Raw genomic sequence first — 23,571 nt, 5'->3', positions numbered from 1 at the left:
AAAATTACAACAATTTATCAGGTTAAAAACCTTTCAGACTTTCGAAGATCTTATGAAATGTTTTGAGAGTCGAATATTTATTGGTGTGATCCACTGTTTAAGAAATCATGTTTTAAGCGAAATATAAAATATTCATTGAACTTTCAATCAATGCATTTCTCAGGTATTAATGAGGCTCATGGAGTATTTGCAAAAGCAAGTGCCATCATTTGAAGTATTGTCATCACAGTGAAACGGAAGTAAAAATAGTGCTCTGTTTTTAAAAGGAATTGACAAGAATTTGATGCTTGTATGTGTGTGAGGATGTTTGTATCAGAAGAAATATGTATACAAAAGTATTATAATGGAGACTTAGTTAATCGTAACCTTTCAAATCAAGACTTTATTACAATTTATCAATAGCAGAGGACTTTTACTTTATTAAAACATTTTTAATCGCTTATATATATTCTCTAATTGTAACCAATTTTTGTATGAAATTCTTTCGGGTAAGCTGAAAAACTTTTGCAAGGAAGTGATTCATTACAGGGTGTCCCACAAGGTATGCAGCGTCTAATTTTTACAGATTCGGATAGAACACGTGAAGACGAGTATTGTGATGTAAAACATGAGGGGTCCCCGAATATAGCATCATAGTCTAATTAAGGTGTGAACCTTGTGTCACGAAAACTTCAAGGAATGAGAACAAAACCGGGTGAAAATAAATGTTTAATGAGAACTTACAATGCAATAGATTTTCGACGTGTCGGTTGTTCAAACGAATAAAATGCCGAAGTTTCGAATCAAAGTTATCTATTGTTTTCTACAAAATATCTGTTCCAATTTCCTTGACCTCGGTTTCAATTGCTGTTTTCAAGTCATCCAATGTTGAAGGCTGTATCTTTCAAACGTCTCCATAAAAAAAGTCGCATAAATCCGGAGAGAAACGTGGCCATTCTGTGCCATTAATTGTTTCGTAATGGAATCCTTGATCAGTCTATGGTGAAAATGTTCAGCTAAGCGATCGAAGTTTCGAGAGTGCGTGAGATCTAGCACTATCTTGCATAAACCAATAATTATTTATCTTGTCTATGCCATGCAATAATGGGATGTCGCTGTCATTCAAAAACTTTCCCTTTTTGAACATTACGTTCTGTTCTTGCACGCATCTCTTTTTTCCCTTCACATTTTCGCTAGCACATTGTCCAACACAGTGCCGGTTTCCTTAAATCTTTCATACATACTTTTGATCGTCGTGCCATTTATGTTGTGGTTGTGGCTTATGTTTTTCACCACATTGTGATATGATTGCAATTCTTGATATGTCAGCACCCTGAAAACACGTTCAATCGATATTTGCTCATTTCAGAACCTGAACGAATACGCACACAGAAATATTTTAGCGAATAACGCGCGACTCATTCTCATTAAACCTGTTTTCTAGCCTTATATACCGCTGCAGGAATTTGCATATTCACTTGCAGACACTCTTTTCCTATCATTGGTTGCCACGAATTCGCATAATCACCTAGAGAAGCTTCCATGTTGGGCAATCACCATATGCATCGTAATTTGGAATACAGACTCATAATTAACGTTTTTCGTGTAATTAGACTATGACGCTATATTCGGGGACCCCGCATGTTATATATTAAAATAATGTGTTCTATCCGAATCTGTAAAAATTAGATGCTGCATTCCTTGTGGGACACCCTGTATTTACATGGTATTTTACGATAACATAACATGTTAAAATGTTCTATTAAAATACGTTTCCTACAAAGTTTAACTCAAGGGGAGGGATAAGTAAAATTTTGTTTCTGTTGGTCGTTTACCGAAAGTTTTTTTAAAAAACCCTAATGCATTTGTAGGTGTTTAAGCATTTGTATTGACTGCGACATCATTTCGATTCCAAATTCGAGCCAGGATGCCAGTAAGATAAATTAACGCTTTTAATATTTTAAGCTTATTGAAATATTATATCTAAATATTTTACTGATTTATTCAGAAATTAAGGGATAACTGATCTATTTTCTTTTCAAACTTTTACATTATATGAAACAACATCAATTAAACATGAATTTCTCTAACTCTTCAAAGACTTAAAAATGATTGAGAGTTAAAATGTAAACAACTCTTTATTATTATTATTATTATTTGCGTTAGAAAGGATACTAACTTCTTTTTAGATTTACAACTTTAAAATTAACATGATAATCCATTCTATTAAAGCCAATAATATTATATTCACTAAAACTTCATTCATTTTAATTTCTTATTAAAATTAATAATTTAAAGAGGAAATTAAAATAAAAGTTTGGCATGAAATCATTGATAAAACTGCCGAAATCTATTATGAGCATAGCGAAAAAATGTAACGCATCTTCAGGACTTTCCTACAAACGAACATTGGTAAATTATCACAGCCAACTGCATTTCCAGGCATGGAAGATTTTGCAAAATATAACAAAATATTTTAATGCTACATTTTTAAATCAATTATTGCATTATAAGTTGTGCAATGTATTGAAATTGGTTCAATTCTACTTCATCTCACTTAAAAATGAAAAAAAAAAATGTTTTTTAACATTTAGATTGTAGCATTGAGAACTACATAACTGTCTTACACTTGTTAACTTGCTAGATTTTTTAAAGCTTAAATTATTCATTCTCGTTAATAATAACACTTTGTTCTTTTTTTAAAAAATTCTCTAGTTATGATGTATCTTCTTAAGATAATTAGATACTCAACAAATATTTAGTAGAGATATAAATTTAGAATAAACCGCGGGAAATTTTGTTTCGCACAGATAATTTAAATTTTATTCCAGATTTACTCATTTAAATCTAAATTCTAATCAAAAGAGCATTAAAAACAAAGCAATGATTTCATCTTTAAATGTAAGAATCTACGATGCGATATTATTCTCAAAAGATATTAATTGCATCTTTGGGATTATAAATTATTTGTGTATCCATTTGGCTAATACATAAGAAAATGCTTAATTTTCCTTCCTTTTATTTGACAGAACTATGAACTAAGGCTCTATAAATATATAATGCTTCTATAGTATATTTATAGAACTATGAACATATTAAATCTTGATTTTTAATTCATTTCTTGAGAAAATGAGTAAAAACATTTTATAAGTCTTCAGAATCAAAAAATTATAATTAACATTCGTGATGATTTATAAATATTTTATTCTTGAAAAATAGAAGACTCCATCAAAAAATTTTAATGGGCTACTTCACATTTACAGATGAAATGCTCCTTTTAAACGCTTAGATATAATTTTTCTGAAATGAAGGAAGATAAATATATTACCCCTCCATAATATCCAATAACCATACGAGTCGGAACTTTTAAAGAAATAAAAAGAGAGATCAACCTCTTCCTTGTTTTTAAAATTATGCTTTTTTGAAAAATAACTTCAAAATGTAAAAGCTTTATCCAAACAAAACCAATTTCTTTTTTTTTTTTTTTTTGTAACATTCATTAAATGCTTCTAAAGGCTTTAGACTGTCAGCGGGCCATAAGTCACAACAACAAAGGCTTTAGATCAAAATTAAAATATAAAATACATTCAAAAAGTTATTTAAAATTCTTACAAATTAAAATTGTAAAAAGAGAAGATAAATTAAACCAACTTTATTAAATAACAATAATTTAAAAGTTTCTTAAATCATTTTAAATAGTTTTTTCAAGCTTACTAATAAACAACAAATTTTGTTACTTTCAATTAAAAATAACTGAATTTTAAATAGCAAAAAAGAAAAAAAATTACACTAAATTTAAGTCTTTTGTTTAGGATAAGTCATACTTCATATTATAAAAATTCTGCATTTTTTTTAAGAAAAAAGATTTGATTTTATAACACCTTATTAAATATATAAAGCTTGTCATCAGGTTCTGTAAAAAAAGACGGAAAACTTAATTTCATTGATATGTATATATAAGACTTCCAATGTTTAGATGTTAAACCAACAATTCATTCAGAATTAGTCATGAGTTACTTACAAATAAAATGTACGAAACAAAAATACAAAAATAACCACATACCTTATTTACGGAAATATATGACAAAATAAATTCGAAAAATGCGCCTGACGTCATGGTTAATCAACTTCAATACCATACACTTCTAATTGACATCTGAATATTTTAATGATAAATAAATTCCCTCGATTTTTTTAATTCCACGTTTCTGACTTCCGGAAAGAAACAAGTTCATTGAAACGTAAAACTGTTTAATCCTGCAGCAATATTCCACGTCTAGAAGCGATTCATTTCGGTCACGCTACACAGCACGAGCAGGTGAAAAGTTGCGTCGTCAACCTAGTTGAGGGCGACAGCATGCTTGTTTGCATTTTCTAAAAACCAGTTTCCGCTTTAAACGGGACACCAATAAAACAGAAAAAGCAAACATAAACGTCAAGAAAACGAATTAAAAAAAAAAATAGACTTACGAAATGAAATGCAAAAATTTGGTGTCAAATATTCTGTCTGTGGATAGAAAAAAATATATATATTTATATGCCGTTGTATAGAGTCATTAGGAAAATTTTGTTCAAGGTGAACGGAAACTATTGACAATTTACGTTAAATCTCAGCCATTTACACTATCCATCACTTTGCATTATAAATACAATTTCTGATATTATATTTAAGATTGGATAAAAGGCAAATTATATAACAGTTTAATATGCGTGATAATTAGGCAAATTTAAAATAAATGTTTCACAATCGGTAAACTAAAGCGCATTAATAATTTCTATTAAATTTTGGAAACAGTTACCTTCTATAATCTGGTAACCAATGAAATGTCGTACTGAATTTAAAGTTTAATAAATGAATAAATTTAGAGGTTTAGCTCCTTTACAAGAAGTAAAGGAATAAATGTTGTTTTTTGTTTGTTTTCATAACAAAGATCGTACAGATTAAAATTATATTTTTAGCTCCGTTTAAAAACAGTGGTGCCCATTTATCATTAGTTGGTCAATGTATTGCAAAATATCAGTCATTATATTAAATACACATACAGACCCGATAAATGGATTTCATTCACTTTTGAACTCATTATATTTTCAGTTTTTAATGAAATTCCCTCAAGCGCTTTCTGACTAATCAATTAACAGGCTACATAATAGATTAAAAGATTTACTGCTATTGAGCGAATCAAATTCAACTTTTTGTTATTAAGCAAGCTAGACACGGTAAGATTTTAATTAAGTCACTTTGAAGCTTTAAATGAGTAGGAAGTTTATTTTCAGGAGCTTCTGAAAATTGGCTGGATTTTACTCTCTTGCAAATATATACCATAGGCTTATTTGTTCAAAGTGTTCCGTAAACTTAAGAATTAATTTTTAAAAAGGACATTTGTGATACTTTTATCTGTTGAATTGAATATCACATTTGGAAGGATATTATTGAACTGAAGTTATGTTCAGGAACAAAAATTGCATCTTTAATAAAAGTAAACTGATTTAAAAAATTGAAAGGATATAAATAGGTCAACAGGGCAAGTCTAAAAGAAAAAAAAATAGCGCCAGAGTGATATAAAAGTTGAAATAAATAAAAACAAATATCCATCTTTTCTGCCTTTTTTTTTTTTTTAATCATGAAAAAATTAACAATGACCAGTGTTCAGAATTGGGGGGGGGGAGAGACTTTTTAAAAAACTGGAGAATTTCCGTTTTGTGAATGTTTTTGAGAGAAATTTTGAGGATAAAAATAATTTTTTACAAAGCAAATTTTTTAAATTTTAAAAAATAATATTAATCATTTTCGGCAATCTAATTATATTAAATTTTGATACTCACAATGAGAACTACATTTTTTTTTCAGAATAGAAAATTGCATTTTAAAGTATCTTAAATTTAGCTTTCCGTTGAGAACAAGAGAGAAATTTTTATTTCAGGCTTAAAAAATGACTTTCGTTATGACATTTTTTTCATAATAATGACTACTTTTCGATTCAAAAGCATCCCTTTGAGTGAAAAAAAAGGGTGACTATATTTTTTAATACTTTTCGATCGATTCTTACGATAATACAAAGAGAAAAATTGGGTGATTTTCGCATTCATAGCCACTAATCAAAATTCATCTAAATGTAATCCTAATGAGTACAAAAGACCCTAAAATAATATGTTTTCATTAATAAATATGTTCATTTACAACAATAATTTAAACAGAAAAGTGCCCTCTCAGATATAATCTTGGAGAGATTGAAAGTCGAAAAGTAATTAGCATTCTCCATCATTAATTAAAGATAAAATAAATTTAATTTATTTGAGTAAAAAAGATTATTGGCACTTAATATTAAAATAGACATATGATAACTTACTATGTGAAATTCTTTGTGCAGCTAAATAAATGGAGAATTGGCAGAAGGAGATGAAAAAGCCACCAACTCTTTGAGCAAACATAGTCACTAATCAATAGTGTGATAAATTGATCACAATAAGTTGTACAAGGTTCGTTAACATTTCAGGCTACATTATAAATACGACCATCTTTCATTTCCATGTTCAGTCCACTGGAACCCAGTGAAAAACTTTCATCATAGATCACTAGAAGCTCGAAGAGGAATGTCACTAACTAGTCAGTATCCCAGCAGCCGGAGAGAATGCTTCTGGTGGTAAAGTAAACTGAAGGCGTACAACATTCGTTTATGAGCAACCCGGCTTGTTTAAGATAAGATGTCTATTAAATTTCCGATCGACTGACTACGTTAAGATCACGCTGGGATCGGAAGCAGCGCTGACGGGGACAGGGATCGGTGAACCGAATCCAAAAATACTATGGAAAGAGTATCAAAAGGGCTTGGGAGATAAACAATAAGATGAAGGGGGAATGTAGGAAGAAGAAACTATAGTAACCTTGGGGCAACATTCCATGCTTTGTCATATTTCAAGTTTGCCTCTGGGGAGTTTCCAGAGGGCTGGGACCGTTTTGTTCTTTCGGTTCCAAAGAAGAGTGCGGAACCAAACAAATAGATTGATAGAACGTGCTTTGACGATATGTATGGAAGATCATATCACTGGCATGATACAAAAAAATCATCCAATCGAAAAAATTATGGTTCTTTAAAAGAAAGAAGTACAATGTTTTTTTCTGCTTTTGAAGATTTGAGAATGTTAAGGTGCTCTTAGATTCTAGATCACCCATTCAAAAAAACTTTATAATGAATTTTACAAAAATGTTAACTCAACTGAAGAATGCATTTTCAAAGATGTCGATTTAAACCGATAGCACATCAGTTTAGTATTAAGTGCTTCATTCTGCCTTTTTAAATTCATTACAGATACTTTACACGTATGGTTGGCTATTTTATAAATACGCAATGTTTCAAGGAAAAATATTTTTTACATTCAAATGCATACAGATTTGTATTTTAGACAATATTTACGACAAAAAGATATTTTTAATAAAAATAAAACAATCCAAGATAGACATTTAAAATAATTATGTGTATAAACAGGACTGGAGAAAAAAAAATTCTACTCCTTTACAAGGCGAATTATTTATGACAATTATTATCAAATTTTTATCCAATATTCAGAAAACAGGAAATTTGTAAGATAATTGCCAAAATATCAGTATCGTCACACTTTCTTTCTAACGATATTTCTTATTTTAAACTATTGAATAAGAACTTTCAAAAGACGATATATTTTAAACAGCAAGATTTTATTTCCAGTTTTTTTTCTCCCCTCCTTACAGTAGAGCCTCTGACAATTAGATATATGTGTAGAGAATTTATTTGAATTGGGATCGTAAAGTAAGCTTAATCATGTCTTAAGAATCTCAATAAATCAGAACCAAATAATTCAGAAGATTAAAAATAACATTGACTCGTATGTGTAAATTTGGATTTTTTTTTTTTTTTTTTTTTTTTTTTGGTTCAATGATTTTTATTGGATCCTGGAAAAACAATATCGATTCAAATTCCAAAGTTTCTTTGACTCGGCGTGATTGGATAGCAATTTATGACATTCTTTATTACTGAATAAAGGAATTTACGAAAATCATCTGATTTTATAACGAAGATTGAAAATCTGATTTAAGGCTGATATATGTAAACAGTCAATTCTTGAATATTAATAGAATCAATTCTTGCTTAGATAATACATGCCAAATCTAGGAATTCAGCGTGTATCATGCAGGCAAGAAAAAAAATGTGACGTCACAACATAACGTAAGGTAACGTGCAGATAAATGTTAGATGGCATGCTCAGTTACGTTTGCTATGTGATCGTGACGTCACGTGAATTGACAATACTTTTTGGCAAAAATGTTCATAAAAAGGGGCCCATCTATAAAATAGGATAGATTTTAAATCCCTTTAATTTAATACTTTTTCATACATCGTCGATATTCAGCTAAAAGTGACCAAGTTGAAAAAAAGTGCATATATATGATATATATTTAGCTGCTTTTAATGAAAGTGATAATAGCTTATGAAAAATATTTCATAAGCTGCAGTCACTTTCCCTACTATTATTTTCTTAATCGGTAGCTGAGACTGAAAAGTATAATATAAATGTATTCAAAGCTCTATCAAATCTTGTATAACTGAAATCAAATTCAGATATTAAAACACAAAAGCTTATCTTCTCATTGAAAGGACTCGATTAAAAATCCGATTAAATAAAATAAGTCTTTTATAAAGGAAGCTTTTACTCTGTGCCATTCAAATCAGCGGATTTTAAAATGAAACTGAGCAATAATCGGTCTGATGAGCACAAATTCTCCGAAACTCGCCATGCAAAGTGCACAATGAATTGATTTATTCGATCAATAACTTTTGCTTCTCAGTATTTCAATGAAACATCAAGTCAATACTATACAAAAGCATTTATCTGAATGTCATTAGTTTGTATTTCAGATTTTTAAAACAATCAGCTTTTTTTTTTTTTATTTTAAGCGGGATAAATGGTTCTGTATTTTGACTTTAAATTTTAAAAGTAAATTTTTCAAGACTTTTGAAGTTAAAAACGAGAATCATTTGAGTGACATTCGAATTTATTTAACAACAAGCGTTGTAAATCTTTGAATTATTTGAATGACTAATATGAGAAATTGATGGTGAACATTTTGCATTCTGTCTTTTTTTCAACTAGAAAAGAAAGGAAATAAAAATATATAACATCCGAAGAGTTTATGCCAATCATGTATTTATCTCTTTCACGTTCCTCACGAGCTTCCGATTAGCCTCAAAAGTCATCGAAATAACAATGATCATAATAACCTTGCTCATGAATCCTCCGGTTCGATTGACTTATGTCATAGCTTTGGAGCAGCCGAATCTGGCTATTACGCCTCCACAAACTATTCTTTTAATTTCTGTATTGTCAATGTTATAGTTAAAGTGAAATCAGAAGAAATTCCTAATTTAGTAAATTCGGAAAAGTAAGCTGATAACAATTTTTACTCCACAACTAAGCTGATAACAATCTTTACTCCACAACTCAAGCTGGATAACGCTCAAGACTACATTTATTGCATATTATGCGAGTGTTAACTATACTCTAAGATCAGAAAGTCATACTCGAAGGTAGCGTACATAATATCTTAATATAAAAAATCCTGCAGGCAGTTCGAAAAATCCCATAGGTAGTTCGAAATATAGGTAAGCAGTACGTAAAAAGGGAAAAAAAAAAAATAATAATAATGCTTTTTCTTAATAATTAGCATCTTCTCTGTCACCGCGTTTCATATTTTGGGGGAAATTTAGATTGCAGAAATTATTTTAAAATTCACCTGATGAAGCATTCTCTCCTTATCTGTAATATTAACGTATTTGTATCATCTTGCAGCGTATGAAAGTGAATATTTGTAACATTAATTTATTACATCTTGCAGCGTATGAAACTGGATATTCGTAACATCTTCTGATGGATTTATTTCCTTTAATAAATATAAATAACCACTCTATTTCTAAGCTCCTTGAAGTATGAAAAGATTCTGTATGCGAAATTTCGACTGTGTCTAAAATAGGCTTGTAAGCATTTATATTTATAAAGCTGAAACACTCTGTCATCACTGAATATAACCTTCAAATAGAAACTGAACTGAATCTTCATTATTATTATTATAAGCCAACGTTTCTAGATTTATCTATAAAATCTGTTAAAGCAAAAAAATGCTTTCCAATGGTTTATGTTTTAAGAAAATTGGGCAATCTTGTATCAAATTCAGTTTCAAAATTTATAAGTTTTCAGCGTATTGTTGATATAATATAGTTTTACTAAAATGTGACTTAAAGGCGTATCATCACAAAACTTTTAAATTAAAGAAATATCAATTAATTAACAATATGTTATACTTCGTCGTATTAAGATACTAATGTGAGCTGAAAAGTTGGCATTCTTTCACCACAGCATATACGCTGAAAGTTTGGCGGATGAAGAATTCGAACTCAAGATTCTTTTCTCATGCTCTGCCCCAGAACGCTGTCATCAAGCTACCTGACCTTGATTCGCATTGAGATTCTATATTTCAGACAGACAGCCATTAGTAATTATAGCTTGCAGTAGCAATACACTTCAAGTAGCGCAACAAATCTCTATAAAAAATTCACTTACTAATTTTTCAAACTAATTTTCGTAGCCTAAAAAAATTCATTCATTCCTCAGTTTTCAAGAGCTAAGATTCAAAAGCTCTGTAAAAGTTTGATTTATGCATTTTTATGATAGCTACTCAGATTTGGATCTATTACTTTATTTTCAAAAGAACCACTACGTACTTCGAAACATCGAGATGGAATGTCTAATGAAGATAGTGAAGTCAATCCATCCATTTTCGATGTATTTAACTACAGAACCTTGACTTTGAACGACATTTATTTATAATTGATTCTTCATGTTAATAAAAATCATTTCTATATAATGAAGTTTTGTTTTTTGTAAATTCTTGGAGATGTTTCTTGATATTTCATTTTTCGAAGTTCTAATAAAATCAAGCAGATCGGCTGCAGTAAAAAATAGCAGCATGTGAAAGATATGAGAGTTGTTGGAGAAGGTAAGAGCTGTTTCCTTTTCTCCATGCTTATGAAGATATTAGGTTTACATAATATTCTGTGGAACATCTCGCATTGCAGAGTAACGAAATGTAATAAAGACATTACAATAAGTAACGAAAATAATAAAAAGGTTATCAGAAAGATCGGCATAAGAAGGAATATTAGAAGCATTTGATGCAAGCGAAGTAACTATCCCAAGAAAATATTACAGATTCTATATTTCCAGTCTTGAAAAAAATGTGAAATTTTTTATAAAAATTATTTTCTCATTTGGAACTTGTTCAGAACAAGATTGTGGTCCTTTTTGCAGTTTGAGGTATGTCTGTAAGGTGGATGGGTACCTTTCATTTTCATTTTTTTCTCAATTTTCCATCTTAATTTACAAACTGCTGCTTAATAAATATTCTGTATAAAGAAATATTTAAATGGAACTTAGTTAAATAGAGATCCGACCTCTCAAAGAATACAGAAAAAAAAATAGTATACTTTTAGAGCAACTGAATGGTTTATTTGGCATAAAAATAGATTCTTTTAAATGGAAAGTGACTTTGTCTAAAGTTTCCCTTTCACTTCAAAATACTACTATGTTTTAAAAATCCTTCACCAGAATCTTCAGATGCTTCCATGAATTTAACAAAGTTTAAAATATCGACTTCTTTTATATTTCAGAAATATAACAGCAATTTAAAAAAATTGATTGCCATATTTATTCTAGAATTATTTTATATACAAGAATATTTGTGTAAAATTTTTTAATCTTAAAATTTTTAAGTTCAAATTTTAATAATTTATTGGAAGATACAATTTCTTATATTTAATCTTCCGATTTATAAATATTAATGATAATTTTATTTAAATAACTTAAAGTACTGGAGTAAGCGTCTCACTTTTCTGTATATTAGCTCTGATTTACAAGTATCTTTCATGAATTCACCTAAGTTCAAAACATTGATTACTATCGTATCAAAACATTTTTCAATGAGATGAGCGTTGCATTCATTAGAATTATTTTATATGCTACAGATATTTGTTTTTATCTCTATGAGAAGTGAAATTTCTCAAATCTATTCATTCTACGTATGAATATTTATGGAATTTTTATTTTTATACAATTTTTCAAAAAGCATATTTTCATGAATTCTAATGAAAGTAAATGCTGTTTAATGTTAAAATAAGAAAATTTCTGCACAAAACAAAGAAGCAGTTAAAATTTTGAAAAACACTCAAGCGTATTAAAGGCATCGTCAAAATTTATCTGGAGACATAAAAATCAAAAATACATTCTTCTTTGTTGGAATATCGTTTCTTTTGTGCTCCATATCTACAATATGGTTTCTGTGGAAACCAAATCTCAATGATCTCGACAATTATCAAACAACACAGAAAAGAAAACGAAACATTTGGTCAAATCTGGAAGGGGACAATCGCATGGGACTGAACAAATATTCTATGCCCAGATTTTAAAATGTTTTATATAGACAGAAACAATACAAAATTCCACATCTTTTTTGACAGGAAACCTTTGTAAAAAGAAGAAAGGAAATTGAAACAAATTGACCTCGGAAATCAACCGGGCTGAAAATTTGGATGCATTTAGGCGGAAAATCCGCTCAACGGCAATGACCGTAGAGAGATCGGCGGTGGGGAAACTGGTTATTGCAAGTACAAATATAATTTTGAAACTTGCATCAAAGGACCTCCTCCAGTTTGAATTATGTCCAGGAGTTGAAAAGGTGCCACCTTGTCTCGTCCCTACAGTGTGTTTTCTACTTCCATCTAACAAATTAGGCAAACGAAGAAAATCATTTCAGGTCATTTACAAATTTAAAATAAAATGCTCTCTCAATCAATTGTTAGTTATTCGGGAGGAAGTATTTATGCTGAAAAGGTGCTATTTCAATTTCATTCATATGGGGAAGAATTTTTAAATCTCTCTCCAAATTATTTTCAATTTCATTTCTTACTTTAGATCTGGTCCATATCGTCACTTCACTTGCAATGTCATGTCATCTCGATTTCCCAAATGTTACGAAGCTGAATTTTCCAAAACCGAGAGCGAATCTGGCAGATTTTTTCCCCCTCATTGAGCATGAACGCAAGAATTCGTGTTTTTGAGGATGTCATATGAAACTTTTTTTTTTTTTGAATTCAATAAAAATTTACCACAGTGATCACATGTTTACCCAAAAAAGTTTTGGTAAAAATGATAAATATTTAGGTTTCCCGGAATGGATCTAAAGTTTGAATTTCAGATCCAAACTATAGATTTTCAATTTAAAAAGAAACTTCTAAATATTTTGCTTCTAAATATAAAAAAGTAATGTTTAGAATGCTAGTTAGCAATAGGAAAAGCTATTCTTGTAGAATTTAGATATCCTGGATTAGTATAAAAATAATTGATCTAATGAACAAATTTCTTGTAACCATATAGATAACTATTTTAACTTTGAAATGCGTTCACGAAATTCATCTTAGTTTTTATTTTATGAAATTTAGCTTATTTTTTGAATAAGAGGAGCTAAAAATTAAGAATAATATTAAAGAAATTACATATCTGAATTATGCATAAGGGAGATTGCAAAATGAATTAGTGAATTTTTCTGAAATACAATAATGTAAAGTTTAGAATATAAATTAACAATAAAATCGGCATTAATAATCTCCTCGAAACTTTCTCGAATATTTTCCAATAAAGATTTTATCCCCTTCCTCCGCATAAAACTAGAACCTTGGGTAAGACCGCGAACTTATATGATAATAACGAATACAGATCTTGGCGATAATCTAATATTTTTACTGAATCTATCGCGAAAATATGCATTTTAGATGCCTTTCTGTTGGCTAATTGACTCCAAAATTTGACACAAAACTACAGTTGCCGTCACAAGATAACATACAGTATATCATTAATTTAAGTCATTGTGTTTACATGCTTGCGAAAGTACAAACTGTCAGATGATCAGCCGTTTGGCGGATATGGTTCAAAGCTTGATAAGTGTATATTTTAGATGCTAAATCTATGGCCGAGCTTTTGACGATTTGGTGTGATCGAATGAATTCGCTTGGACTTCATGAATGGATTCAATGGATTTCGTTCAAAATTTGATTGACATTACAAATTTAATCATATACCTAATTTCAGCCATTTAGGTCAAAGCTTTTTTTAACTATCATGTTCACAGACTAACTAAAATCATTTATTAATCTTTAATTCAGCCTTGAAAAGAAGATTACTAAAATATATACACTATATATAAGACCCTTTTTAAAATGAAATTAATTCAAGGCTTCTTAATATCAAGTCAATATTCAAATGTAACTGCAAATCTTTTATAAATCGGCTGTCTTTCTGCGGCTTACATTTACTGATTTCATCGGTTCACCCTACCTAATCTATCATGTGAAGAGATGGTTTTTTCTCAAAATATTTTTCGTAATCTTTATTCTAAGGTGATCCATATTTATACTGCCTGTTTCCAAATATGGAAACGCTTCGCTCCATTCCATTTGGATTTTATTAAAATAGTGTGGGATTAAAGATATTCATTTTTTTTACTAAGAGATATATAAATATATTGCTCAAGTTTCGAATTCAAACTATTTCAAAAAGAAAACGAATAGTAACATCAGAAAAGAAAATCGTTCGTCCTTCTCATGTTTATCACCTCTTCGCAGTGTCAAATCACTCAAAAGTTAGAAATTGGGGTTTCTGAAATCAAAAACATGTATATGTGACAAGACACACCAAAGCAATATATCACAAGAAATGAAAAAAATCCATTTCACGGAATTATTTAATATATCTACGAGATATTATATTGAAAGAAAAAAAAAAGAATTATATCTTCGCTAAACATATATAGACAATAATTCTTTGTTTTAAAAAAAGATTTTTTTCAAGTTTCACAATCATCGAAAGACATTTAAAAGAATAGCACTACAAAAATTAGCATACGATCATTCATTTGAGCATTCTGAATCCAAAAAATTTTGAATCCTTATGAATTATTTGAAACCCTCAATTCTTTAACTTATTAGACTACTGATTCCATTCGTAGAATTATTGCATCTTGGAATAATTTAATTTCGGCTTATACGATTAAGAAGCGATGATTCAATATGCATGCCATTCACAACCACAACAGTTAACTCAAAATTATTTTTATATTTATTTTGTGTGACAGTGTCAAGGAAATACCACTACGTATATCACCAAATATCATATGTTATGCTGAGGCGTAATACTACAAGCAACAAATGCAAGATGAACAATGATTCAACTGGTGCGTCGCAATTGGCGTGTATCACAAGCACATAACTACTTGTTAGAGCTTGAAAATCTGATACAATCATTTCAGAAAAAGTTGCCAAAATCCGCGTAATAAAATTGATTCTGCTGAACGACACCATTCAATGTAGGGATCAGCAAATATCATTTTTAGTTCATTTATGTCAATCTGAGGAATTATTTGTGAAGTATTGGTTTTGATCGATTTGTCACCTTGCAAAGGTATTACGTTTTCTGACTTTCAAAATTAATTGCCCTCATCACAATGACAAACATTTTAAACTTTTGATGAGATAAAAAGGATTTTATTAGGCACACAGCCGCACGCGGAATAAATAGATTTAATAAAAAAAAAAGTTCGTAAAAATGCGTTTTTATTACAATATTACAAAATGCTTTGAAAATTTTTCTCTACTGTTTCATTTATTATTATAAATATTACGGAATTGAAACCATCACAGTCAGGTACCATTCAGAACTATTCGATTCATTGAGAACTTGAAAATATTAAAATAGTGTATTGTGTCATTTATTTAGAAATCGTCATTCTAAACAAAATGGAATATTGATTTTTTTTAATATTGCCTACGATTATGAAATCAAAATTCAGTTAAATAAATTGATTCTAAAATATTTCTTTTTTATAAATTATAAAAAATTTAGCACATTAGGAAGTGAGAGTAAAATCAACTTCAAAATTCTATCATCACCAACTAAGGATAATTCAAGTTGGTCATATGTATATAAAACTACGAATGAATACGTGATCTTATGTATGTTGGAGCTAGCAGACAGCGCCTTGAAATTATCATTTTAATTGTACTGAATATCGATCATTGGAGTTAGAAATTGAATTGTCTTCAAAAGTATGTCATTTTTAAATATTTGAATCGTATTCATCTGGATTTAATGATACACCGCACGCCTTCCTTCACATTAATAGTAACAGTTATCACCAAATATGCAAAATAGTGTTTACCTTCACTCTTTCTCAAAAACTCAGATCTCTTCATAATCCTCGTATTAGAAGAATCAAAGCATTGCTAAGTTGAGACAAACTGATGGGATGCCAAAGCGTCTGTTTATCTACAATCTTCCTCTCTATTCACTTCCGATTTGAATAGCAATTACCATATTGTTCCAACTGTCATTCCTTTAGAAACAAATATAATCTTCACGATTCAATATTTAAAACATTTCCTTTTCTCGTCCTTGAATTTAAATATTTTCTAAAGAAAACTGAATTGATGCGACGCAAATGCCTAGATATCTTTACAAAATAAGTAGTTTACAGTTAGTTAGCATACATTTATGAAATAAAATACTGGCTTGATTTATGGTTTTGAAGATTTACAACTAAAAATGTTCAAAGTGTAGAAAGAGACACATTGCAGTTCTGTTCTCTATAAATACGAAAACAATATTATGCGGAAATACACCTCTAAAAATTAGAATTCCCCTAATCCTGCAAATGCGTCCAGGGTGTCCTGAATGCAAATCACATTAGGTTCTATAATCGACATGACCCCCATTACCAGCTGCTCGTATGCGTACCCCTCATACAGAGGTACAAGCCTTCATCGGCGATAAAAGAGGGCTCCATCACAATTATTATACCCACCAGGGAAGCGAGAACCTTCTAACTTTTTCAGGAAACTTCTCATCCTCATCTCTGAATTGCATCCCTAAAAAAAATGCATCCTATTGGAGTTACATTCTGCCCTTCAAAACACACGGATTTTAACTGAATGACGATCGTGATAGCGAAGAGTCAGAAATTAAGACTGAGTCATAATGACCATCACCGATCATGGTAAAAACCCACCCTTAAGATATACGTTCCATCGTAGAAGTGGATGTAACTTGACCCCACAGTCTTAATATACCCGCAGAGAAAAGAGAATCAACCATTATACAAATAGCGTTGTATCCCCATATCTGGGGTGCCTCCCAATATCAAGGGTGGGTATGGTAATATACAGGATGCTTCTAAAATCATGGGAGAAGCTTCAACAATGGATAAGGCATACAGAAGCGAGTCATTTATATAATAGAATATGGAGTTGTCGCAAACAGAAAGAGTGATCGCTAAATGGTTCCATGTCAATGAATTATAGTGATTATATTTAAAAAAATCTTTTCACAACTACGGTTACAATGCAGAAATTTCGAAAATTTCAAATGACAACAACTTTTTTTTTAATAGGAATAAAGCCATCACATTAAATAATGATGGTCATTTTATGTTAAAATAATGGCAAATAATAATAAACGTTGTTGAAACGGCATCTGCATCATAAAAAAACATCGGCGGTAGCCAGAGACTAAGATAACATTAAAATAACTAATAAGGTTAGAGAAGCAATAAAAAAGCCACACTTTTCATTATGTTTCCCAAATTTTCCAAGCGTGTTCAAATAGCCATCGCGTATGGAAATTTTCATATATCTATTGTCAGCACTAACAAGGGCCCCTCTAGAGAGATCCCGTATTTTGTTTGTGTCTCCATGTTCGACTGTCAAAAGGATCTGTTTATATATGTCTGCTTACCTTCAAAGTTTGCGTATTACACAGAAATTTACATGGACATTTGATTAATAGTGAACCAAATATTCTAAGAAATCTAGTCTAATGAGTAAATAAGGACTTTGAAAAAGGCCATAGAATCAAATATTTATTCGCTATTTATCTCTCGATCTTTTGTAACTGCAAAGACCACAGGAGATATAAATGCAATCGAATGGATATTATAGAAACAAAATAGTGTCGAATTTATTTACTTTCTTAGATTGAGAGAGGGACGAAAAAAGTATTGAATTTTGTCACCAGTTACTCTTACTACGCCACTGTATGACTAGTTCCTTGCTAATAGAAGTCTTGCCCTATATGGAGGAAATTATCTTCTCTGTGTGAACATCCGTAAAAATTCACTTAAACATTTTTAATCCGTATCATTTTTCTGGAAAACAAAATTCGTCGTTGATTTTTATATCATTCGATTCAAGGCAGTTGACATAGATAAATTTTTTCATTCAAAGCTTTACCATTAAAAACATTGTCAATTGGGACTTCTCTGCTATCTATTAAAAGTTCCCTCATGTTTGGATAATGTGTCATTATTTTGGTTGAACAAAGTTAGAAATATTTATGGACAAATAAAAAAGTCATTGCAAATTCAATAAAGGTAAAACTTATCAATCAAAATGAGAAAAAAAACGACTTCAATACGCGAAAAGTGTCAAAAAGAACACAAGCGTTCTTTTAATAAAAAAGTCTCAAATCATGTAAACCATTTCACTTGATATTTTTCTATCCAGATGGAAAAAATCATAAAAAAAAAATATATATATTGTTTTAGTAGAAAAATGTCAGCCGTAAATTAAATGGCAATCATATTTTTAAAATTCCTTCAACAGGTGGAGCTAAAAATAAGCAAACAGCTCTCATTTAGTAATTATTGTCAACTCATTTAATTTATATTAAAATTAAGTTTTCGTAAAAATGTTTTCTTTCACAATATCTTTAACGAAAAGCTCTTGTATCCGCTAATTAAAATTATTGTCGACATTATTCAGTTAACGGAATCGATACCAATTTTAGGAAGCATATGAAATATCTAAGAAAAATTGAAACGAAAACAATTTCGTCGGATTTTAATAATTATCACAATGAAAGGTGATGAGAGCATTAATAACCCGACATTCATTCATTGATTAATGAGTGTTTGATTAACCGATTCGTTACAGTAGCGGAGAGTGTTTAATGGAGATAAATTAATCTAAATATTTGAATCCTATGATAAAATGAATTTTTTTTTAAATTGACGGTGAATGTCAAGATCAGAAAAACCATTTTAAATAATAGGGAATAAACTCATTTATTAAAATCAAAATTTCTTTGGTTAAAAAGAAAAAAAGTTACTTTAGAGTATTCTAATATTATTGCTGTTAAAAAAAAAAACTTAACTTCGACATTCTGCCAAAAATAATAATAATAAATAAATAAAATTTTAAAAAATTGCGAATGAATTAATAGTTGTTTTGGACTAAATTTGGAGACTTGAAATACATCGAATGTTGCAATTATATACAAATACACATTTTCTATTCATATATAAACATATACATAGAAAAAAAAATACATTTTGTTATGAACAGTTTTAGCAAACCTAATATAAATTAGGATTGCTACAACTATTTGCAACAAGAAAACAAAATTTTTTTATCTTTTTAAAAATGAAGTTTAAAAAAATCCTAAAGTTAAAGAATTCATGTTTTAAGCCTTACCTATACAGAAAAACAAAAAATATTGCACATTTTATGAAACTATCAAAAGGGAATTAAATTAAATAATGCAACAGAATAATGCATATTTCTGTTGTTTAGAAGTTAGTGTTGTGTCATACAAACGAGAAACATTTATGTTAATGGGAAAGGGAAAATATAAGGTCTAAGCGCACCTGCTCTTGCGTTGAGTCTTTTTATTTTTAAATATTAGTGCAGGCAAAACAAAACGTGATCTTATTTTTTGATAGCAAATTAATAAGCATTTCTTTTCCTATCTTTCCTCTTAGCTTTTGATTTCATAATTCTTATAATTCTACTTCATTTGTTAAATTAATATCGAATTTTAAATCAGTGGGTCACATAATTTGAAATTTAAAAGAGAAAGATTTATGAATCAGTATTTCATTCTGCAGAATACCACACTATAGCAAAATGAAGATATTTAACCAAAGATCTAATTTTAATACTAAACAGGCACAAAAATGAAGAATCTTCAGTAATATTTCGTTTTTAATCCATTATTCCAAAGCCTAAATATCGGGCCTATCTATTGAAACTTGTGGGTTTGCACAAAAATATAGATTAACACATTGACTGCCGCATGACGCGTTACAGATAGTATGTAATTGTACAAACCATCTATGTTATTAGATGAACCCTTCTCTACTACAGTCAAGAGATAGCAAAGAACTAGATAGAGGACCCGAATATTGGGTGGGAGTCGTGGCAAGAGAAATCTTATCCCCCCCAACCAAATTGTTGAATTTTTGTATTAAGAACAAGTTTTCTGTACTTGAAACAAAATAAAAGAAATATGTATCGGGCATCATGTATCTTTGAAAATCGAAGATGCGTTGTCATTTGAAAATTGCAAATGACTAAACCGAATAATAAAAGAAAAATTATGAGAATTGAAACTTCATTAGTTCTAAAAGATAGATAAATGTTTGATCTAAGTTTTTAATTATTTGATATTCTTTAATTGGAAAAGCAATTAAGAAAAAAATGGATTTGGATTTGATTGAATTTACTAAATTGAACTTTTAAATGCATTCTTGTTTTTCTTCAATGTGCTTGAATTTTCTCAGAACTTTTTCGCTTTAATCAAGAAGCAGATTAAGAAGACTAACATAATCATTAAATTATAATTTAATTTATAATTTAAATTATAATTTAATTTTACATCATTTCCTGAATTACAATGAAGTAAAATTCTTAAAAATTTCATCAAAGATTTGCCAAACATTTTATTTTCTCTCTGAAATTAATATAAAAGAAAAATTTTGCCAAAAATGCAACATTCATTTTTTTTTAAAAAAAATAACAAATATGTTTAAAAGAATTCAAAAAGAAGGATATAAACATTTAAAATAATATATATCTCTCACCTTTAATGTGGCAAAAACGGATTAACTGTTATCCTTATCCTCGCATTCTTTGAAATTCCGTTTAAACCTCAGATTACCGATAAGATCCAATTCACTTCAACCGCCGATATCTACTCTCAAATGTTAAATTAATAGCTTTGTGCTCCGCCGTGCTTCGAATGACTGAGACGCATGCGCACAGGGCACATTCTTATTGGTGCGACAATAACTCTTTCCCGGGAGTTTCTGAAACTTTGGGAAAACTTCCCCTCACTGTTCTTCAGCTATGGTTGAGCGCGGAACTAAAAATGAACATTTTCAGTTCTTTTCTTTTAGTCTCTCTTTTTCTTATTATCCTTTTGGTAAATTTGTTTTAAATGTGAATAGGAAAGAGGAATAAACTGAATGCTTGTCAGTAAATTGCGGTTTAAAACCTGTAGGAATCATTTCACCCGACGTCATGATAAAGGTAACTATAATCAATCTAACTACAAGACAATCCTTTGATAAGAATCGATGTTAAACCTTAATAAATGCTAAACCAAATTTTTTTACGCCCTTCTTTGAGTTTTGCAGTTGTCGAATTTAGTTTTAATCGAACAGTCAGGTTTTCTGTGAATGGAAATTTGACAGAAACCTAAAAATTTGGTCGTGAGTATAGACACCAAATTTCATGCATTTAGTTCAAGGCTTTTCTGAATTATGTTCAGAAACTCAGGCAGATATAATGGCAAAAAGATGTTTCTTATACTCATGGAGGTTCTAAAACGTGAGGATCAAGTTCTTTTTTCTATATTTCATATATGAGAAAGTCATTTAAAATCTTTTTTTCTGTGTCCAATTTTTTATTGACTTCTCACTGTTCTATATTTATTACTGTTCTGTTGACCTTAGCTTTGAATTAAGAGATATTAATATATTTACATAGATTAAGACCAAGATTTTCGCGATGATTAGTGGTACGACATAGTGTTGTATCTTTGATATTTAACCTTGACTTATTATGAAAACAGATAATCATCTAAAATAATTATTTTTTTTACTAAAACTGGGATTTTGACATGGAAGAAATAGTTACATGGTTTAAAAAAGCATTTCTTTTCAAAATCGATTCAATATGTGAGGACATTTTCTTCTTTATATTTTGAAAAAAAAAATCTATTCAGAAAGTTAATAATAGGCTCTGCTTCTTTGTTGGAAGATGTGATAGATCGTAAACGAAGTCTATACATAGAAAGTAGAATTATTGTCAAATAATTCAATATTCTTTACTTTCCAGACTTCCTGAATCTGAAAAACAAATTTTTGGAATTATGCTTCTCTGTAAACACAATAAATGAAAAACGCTTTGAGCTTGGTAGACGAAATTTGGTGCATGTTTTTTAGACAAAACTTGTAGATTTATATCAAATTTTGAATGAAATCCATCCAAAATAAGTAAGTTTATTCCAGTAAAAACTACGAAACGTAAAAAGCGAAAGTTTCAAAATCTGGTTTTATAAGTGTCGAACCAAATTTTGAAGGAAACCGTTCAGATGTCCGTCTGTCCTGCGACAATCGAACCCGATAAAAACCCAAATTTAGCAAACGATCCTTATCAAATTTAGAACCCAATCAGACAAGGCATTGACTATCTGCTGGTTTGTACTTTGGCATGTCATTCAGAAAAGTGACAACTAAGGTAAATAGAATTTGGGACACAGTTTTAGAATCTATAGTGTAAATTAGTATCAAATTTGGAGTTTGATTTATCAAAGGGTCGACCGTCTGTGGGTCAGTACTTTCGCACGGATACTTACAATAACTTAAAAACTTTGTGTGTGTTCTTGTGACTCTGTTCAATTATAGTTTCAATCGTCTGGGGAAAAAAAAGATGTCCAAAATGCAAACTGATTTTCTTGGTATTTGTGTGTTAACCACATGCCTGCGATTAATAGCCAAAGATCGCATATTATATATAGAAATACACTCGAGTTATGAAAGATAGTTATGAAATTTCGTCAAAGATCGAAATTTCTCAAATACAATACTCTGAAATAAAAATCTGAGCTCTCATGGCCTTTACCACATTACCCAGAGCCCATAGTTTTGCTGTGTTGTTTTTAATTAAAATAACATCAAGTATATCAAGCAAAAGGGTTTATCAAATGATACAGTACATTGCGTTATGTTCAGTAATAAGAAATCTTAACTTCCCAGGATTCTTTTTATAGACAACTTCATGTTACTATTACAACTATTTATGTTAATGAAGGAATGACAGAATCATAGTTTAAACAATCAAATACATTTATTAGGATATATAAATATAAAAATAGGAATGACAACAATCTGGACAACTTGAATCAGTGTTGCGCATCTAATGCTTTAGATCTTCAATTTGACATACATACTCAATACTGTAACCCTAAATAAAATCAGTGTTTAAGTTCAATTCTTAGGGTTGACCCATGCAGAAAGGTAGTAAATACATAAACACATTTATTTTTCAATAAATAAAAAATTTAATCGTGCCAGAATTTTAACATTTCTCCAAGCACCTTCCTTATATTAAAAAGAGATAAATAAAAACATATCTTTCTGTAAATTTTCATTACATCTCAATTATAGAATTCTCATTTAGT

General features: G+C 29.8%; 1 protein-coding gene across 4 annotated transcripts in view; it reads right to left on the bottom strand.

The window, feature by feature from the left end:
• The window catches only part of LOC129959645 (uncharacterized), a 59,117-nt gene extending 38,043 nt beyond the window's left edge, over positions 1-21,074 (bottom strand). The window contains exon 1 of one of the 4 annotated variants that reach the window (XM_056072532.1): positions 20,969-21,074. The gene's annotated coding sequence lies outside the window, so the exon portion shown is untranslated. Of the gene's footprint in view, positions 1-4,042; positions 4,353-6,326; positions 6,564-20,968 lie in introns of those variants that run through there. The other 3 variants (XM_056072533.1, XM_056072530.1, XM_056072531.1) reach the window with 3 other exon arrangements.
• Positions 21,075-23,571: the final 2,497 nt, after the last annotated feature.

Source organism: Argiope bruennichi, chromosome X2 (assembly GCF_947563725.1).
Source record: "Argiope bruennichi chromosome X2, qqArgBrue1.1, whole genome shotgun sequence".
Lineage (NCBI taxonomy): Eukaryota > Metazoa > Arthropoda > Arachnida > Araneae > Araneidae > Argiope > Argiope bruennichi.
Note: the sequence above shows the minus strand (reverse complement) of the source record. Positions and strands in the feature narration are given on the sequence as shown.